This window comes from Bubalus kerabau, chromosome 22 (assembly GCF_029407905.1).
Source record: "Bubalus kerabau isolate K-KA32 ecotype Philippines breed swamp buffalo chromosome 22, PCC_UOA_SB_1v2, whole genome shotgun sequence".
Taxonomy (NCBI): domain Eukaryota; kingdom Metazoa; phylum Chordata; class Mammalia; order Artiodactyla; family Bovidae; genus Bubalus; species Bubalus kerabau.
In genome coordinates this window covers 42,310,390-42,316,389 of record NC_073645.1, presented here as the reverse complement: position 1 = coordinate 42,316,389, position 6,000 = coordinate 42,310,390, and positions in this window count along the sequence as shown.

Genomic DNA, 6,000 nt, shown 5'->3' with positions numbered 1-6,000 from the left:
AATGCAACCTTACTTAGAGTCACTGCAGATTTAATTACTTAAAAGGCAGGTACCAAGCAAGGAGAACAGGCAGCTCAAGCCCAGAAGACCTAGCTCCCAGTGGCTTTCAGGGAAGAGTTTTTTAAATTTTTACTTTATTTTTAATTGAAGGATAATTGCTTTCCAATATTGTGTTGGTTTCTGCCATACATCAACATGAATCAGCCATAGGTATATGTATGTTCTCAGGGAAAGGTTTTAAAAGGCAACATTTAGGGTGAGGGCTGGAGGATGCATGATTTTCTTCTGATTGGTTGGGTGAGGGAACACCGTGGTGTTTCAGGACTCGTAAGCACCAACCTGGTTCCAAGCAGTACAGGGTCTACAAGGTCAGCATGGAGTCATCACCCTCCACCTGGGTGGGAAGTCTTAGTTTCTGAAGAACAACTCAAAAATATGCATTAGATTGTTATGAAATCCCTTGAAGAGGAGCTTGGACTCTGTTTCATTATCTGAACTATATTTTATTTTTCAGTTTTTAAAATTTTTTCTGAAGATTTTTGTAGACATATATTTTATTTCTCTTAGATAAATATCTAGGAGCACATGAATGAATCACAGGATAAGTATATGATTAATGTGATTAACTTTTAAGAAACCGCCAAACTGTTTTTCAAAGTGGTGTTTCCTTTTGTACAATGTACATATGTGTAAGATTGCTCCATCTCCTTTCCAATTATTTTCCAAAAATTAAAAAAATTTTTTTTTGGCCATGGCTTGTAGCTTGTGGGATCTTAGTTCCCCAACCAATGATGGAACCTGGGTCCACAGCAGTGAAAGCTCAGTTTCTTTTAATTTTTAAATTTAATTTATATTAAATTTATCTGAACTATTGTTTAAGCTATCATTACTTTTCTTGCTTGACTGATTTTCTTTTGTTTCTGCATTCCCTCACTTCCCTAATTCATAATCTGTTTGAGTCTGCTCTCTGGAACCCAGGGAAGATTTGGAGGCTAAAGCCTTGCTTTTTTTACAAACAGGGAACACAGAGGGGCTTTTGTACCTAGAAAAGCTCATAGGGTCCTTCTCAGTTTTATGTCCTCCAGAGCTGTGAGACAGTTTCTGTCTCAGCCACCCCGTTTGTGCTACTTGGTTATAGAAGTCCTCAAAAATGAATATACCCTTCCACAGCAAAAAAGCGTAGAGGTTTATTGCAGGGTAATACATAACACTCAGTAGTCCATGGATATATATGGACCAGTTCCACCAAGAGTTGGAGGTACCTGCCCTGGGGAGGTGCTGTGCTGGGTCCTGGGGTTGCAATGGTCCCACCACACAGGCACTGAATTCCCTACCACCCACATGAGTGCTTGGAGAGGATGGGGGAGCCATGAAGAGTTTGGTCGTGGCCCAAGAGGGATCTGCACGCAAGCAGCAACAGCTGGACATAACTGAGGGAGCCAGAGGTGGCCAAGGCGGCAGATGCAACATGATCAGGAACCTGGCAGGGAGGGAAGAGGCTCCTGCCAGCTTTCTATGCCCACGACAGTTGAAGCTGAATCCAGCCTCACCTCCATACCCCGGCACCGAATTAAGTCTCAGAGTTTTGGGGTGAAGTTAGAAGAGAATAGCTTTATTGCTTTGCCAGGCAAAGGGGGCACCAGTGGGCTAATGACCTCAAAACTGCATGTTCCAGACCTAGAGAACAGACTTATGGACACAGCAGGGAGGTAGTGGGGTGGTCAGGAAGGGTGGGATGTCTAGAGAGAATAACGTGGAAACATATATTACCATATGTAAAATAGCCAACATGAATTTGGAGATTTGCTGTATGACTCAGGAAACTCAAACCGGGACTCTGTAACAAACTAGGGGGCTGGGATGGGGAGGGAGGTTCAAGAGGGAGGTATACCCATGGCTGATTCATGTTGACATTTGGCAGAAACCAACAGAATACTGCAAAGCAATTATCCTTCAATTAAAAATGAATAACTTAAAACCTGAATGTCCCTACTTGGAAAGCAGAAACGTAGGAAGCGACAGAGACTTAATGATGCCACCGAAGGAAGCCCTATGTCTGCATCTCTTGTCATGTAAGATAAGAAGCTCCTTAATATTGAAGCTCTTGCTATTTGCAGCCAAAAGTGTCCAGCAGGTTCGACATGAAGCTAGCCTCCTGCGTGCCAAGTGTCACTCGATGGCAGAAAGCTTTTCGGGGATGTTGCATTGTGACCTCTGTACGCTTGCAACGAATCAGACAGCTGGACCAGACACTCTTATGTTATTACAGCATTCGTGTCATCCTGGGAAAGCGTATCGTTCTGCGTTGTTCCTTTGTTCTAGGGTCTCAAGAAAAGTTTTCTTTTGTAAATTCATATGAAAATGATAGTGGGTCAGGAGAAGCCTGCAGGAGGGTGCTGAGTCCTGCCCCAAGGCCACAGAAGCAGAGTCCAGAACCAAGGTCACTTCTGAAGCTGACTGACCCCTTTGTAACCTTGCCAAAAGCCCCCTGATCATCACTAGCAACCTTCCTGACTCCCAATTAAGTAAAGATGCCCACTCCAGTAAATACCCCATAGCGTCCCAACCAGTCACTTAACACCAAACTTCTAGCAGAAATTTGCTTTGTCCTGAAGCTGTAAACATTGGCTATTAACCCATGAAAACGGTCAGCTTTCCCTGGTCTGTCAGGAGGTCGGCCCACTGCATTTGCAAGGCCCATTTTATTATATCTGCTCTTTGTTCTTAATAAACTCACTCCCTTTTGAAATGCTCTGTGTCTGGAAATTCTTTTCCAGCCCGTGCTTGGACTGCATCAACAGAGGGAAAGAAAAATAAATGAAGTCAGAGCTTGAACCCACCTCTGTGGTGATCCAGAGCAAGTGGGCATCTCTACATGACCTGGAAGACAGGTGCTGTCCCTGCCCGCACACATCACTACTTGCCAAGTAAACATAGGCGCATTGGAGCGAACTTGGCCAAGCCCTCACTTTCCGGGAGACAGCGTCCCCATTTTAGGGTAGTTTCTCACAAAATCCTAGAACCTCTAAATTGTATTATTTTAGGGTCCTTAGGCTGAGAATGACTGAAAAACTATCTCAAATATGTCTCATGGCTCATGTGAGAAAGCCAAGGAAATCGGAGTGAGGATATAATAACCTGAACTTCATCAGGACTGTCTTTTCTCTCTGCTTTTCTCTGCTCCTGGGTTCCACCCTCTCAGGCAACCTTCTCCACAAGGCTAGACTCATGATGGCCAGCAGCTCGGCCACAATTATCTCAAGCAGAGAGCAAGAATGGGGACTTCCTTGGTGGTCCAGTGGTTAAGAATCTGCCTTCCAATGCAGGGAATGTGGGTTCCATCCCCGGTGGGGGAACTAAGATCCCACATGCCATGGGGCAGCTAAGCCCGTGTGACCCCACGCAGCCAAGTAAATAAATAGATAAATATTTATTAAAAAGAAGAAGAAGAAAGGAAGGAAGAGAGGGGGAAAAAAGGATGTTCCCCAAAGCTTCAATGGGAGACTCCAACTGGCCCAGTTTGGGTACTATGATTATCATTGGACCACTCACCATGGGGAAGAAGGTGCGGTGGGTTGAATTCTATCCCCCAAAGACAGATTCAAGTCCTAATTCCTGATATCATGAGAATCTGATCTTGTTTGGAAACAGGGTCTTTGCAGATGTAATTAAGTTAAGAAGAGGTCACACTGGATCCGAGTGGTCTCTAATCCAATGGCTGGTGCCCTTATAACATGAGAGAAATTTGGACATGGACACACACACACAAGGAGAATAGCATGTGATGACAGAGGCTGAAATTAGACAGATGCAGCTACAAACCAAGGCATGTCAAGGATCACCAGCAACTACCAAAAGCTATGGCTTCCCAGGTGGTGCAGTGGCAAAGAATCTGCCTGCAAATGCAGGAGGCGTGAGAGACATGGGTTCTGTCCTTGGATCAGGAAGATCCCCCGGAGAAGGAAATGGCAATTCACTCTAGGATTCTTGCCTGAGAAATCCCATGGACAGGCTACAGTCCATGGGGTCACAAAGAGTCAGACAAGACTGAGCACACACATACACACAAACACACACACGAGAAGGTGCGAGAGGTGTGGAGCAGATTCCCTCTCAGGGCCTCCCAGAGGTGCCAGCCTTAACAACATCTTGACTTTTGACTTCTAATGGTGTTATGGTAAGCCACCTGCTCTGTGATACTTTGTTATAGCAGTCCTAGAAACTCATACAGACATGTAGGACCCAGGTTGATCAGGTACCCAATGGCAGGGGTCAGGAATTTGGGGTCTTATGAAGGGCAGCCCCCAGTACACAGTTGGAGGGGAGAAAGGGCTGTACCCCCAAAGAAGGGGGAGGTGCTCCATTAACAGAAAGTGAAAGTGTTAGTCAGTCGTGTCCAACTCTTTGTGACCCAGTGGACTACAGCCCACCAGCTTCCTCTGTCCATGGAATTCTGCAGGCAAAAATACTGGAGTGGGTAGCCATTCCTTTCTCCAGGGGATCTTCCCAACCCAGGGATCGAATTCTATCTCATCTCCTGCATTGCAGGCAGATGTTTTACAATCTGAGCCACGAGGGAAACCTCGCTTAACATAGGAAGAGGGTTAAGGGGCTGGGCAGACAAGTACATTAACATATGCTGCCATCAGCTTTGGCTGGATTTCTTACAGGTAAAAAGAATGCAGAAAATGTTTATTCCTTCTTCCAAAGACAGTACAGATTCTTTGTTCTAAAGTCAAGAATTTACCAGCCCCTGCAATTTGAACAGTTTTATTCTTTAGATGAGGATTGAAGTAATCTGATTTGCTTTGACACTCAGGGAGTTCATGGATTCATCCAGTCATGCAATTCTGCTGTAAGAAATGTTTTATTAATTACACCAAGGTATATAAAAAATTAAAAGTTAAGTTCCCATGATGCACATATTCTGTTTCAGTTACCTATCAGCTTTAACCTTTTATTTCAGCCATAAAACTCAAATTATGTATCAAATAAAATAAAGATCCATTCCAATGAATTAAAATTAGCTGTCCTTTTAACATGCTCTTAAACTATTTTTAATTGATAACTTGCTGATATTAAATGGTCAGTTCAAAGATGGAAAAGCATTACTTATAAAGAGTAATCTTCAAGCAGACACTCTCAGATGGCCTTATGCTTAAAGATTCTATTTCAAGGCAAGCTCCACTGCAGTTAGAATTCTAACGAACCCTACAGAATCCTTTAACAGCCTAGGTGGCAAGGAATGTTCTCCACCACCAGGATCACTTTTTTTTTTTAATTCCATTGCAATTTCTCTCAAAATACTTTTTATAATTGGAGGATAATTGATTTACAATGTTGTACTGGTTTCTGCCATAAACACATATGAGCATAATTATATATATCCCCTCCCTAGCAAGCCTCCCTCCCAACTCCCATCCCACTCCTCTAGGTCATCAAGGCTCACTTTTAAAGTGCAGAACTTGCAAGTCAAAGTTAAAGGTAAGGAAATTAGCCATGTGAATATGCATTCAAATCAGCCAACAAGCACAGAATCTACTGAGACCCCACTCGTGGTAGCTAATGTGCCATGTGTCAGGTGCTGCTATATGCAATTTGTGGGTATCAGTGAATTCTCATGACACCTTCAGAAGTGAGTACTATTATTCTCGTTTACAGAAGTAAACTGAGAAATAAAGTTTTACATGACTTGCCCAGATCACTTCACTAACAAAGCACAGAGCACCAGGACTCTAAACCAAATGGGCTCCAGAGGCCAGGATCCTCACCTGTCCAGGACACAGTGGCCTTACATCCTGCCTTCAAGGGGCTCGCAAGATCTTCGAAGGGATGAAACCCGTCCATGTGAAGTCAGAGACCTTGAGTAAATCACTGCAGTGCTTGATGGCATAGGGTGAAATGGTTCGTACAGAAATCATCCCCTATCAATCACTGAGGTGTATGACAACCACCACGATGGTCAGGGAAGGTGGGAAAGGAGGTGCCTGAGCCTGAAAG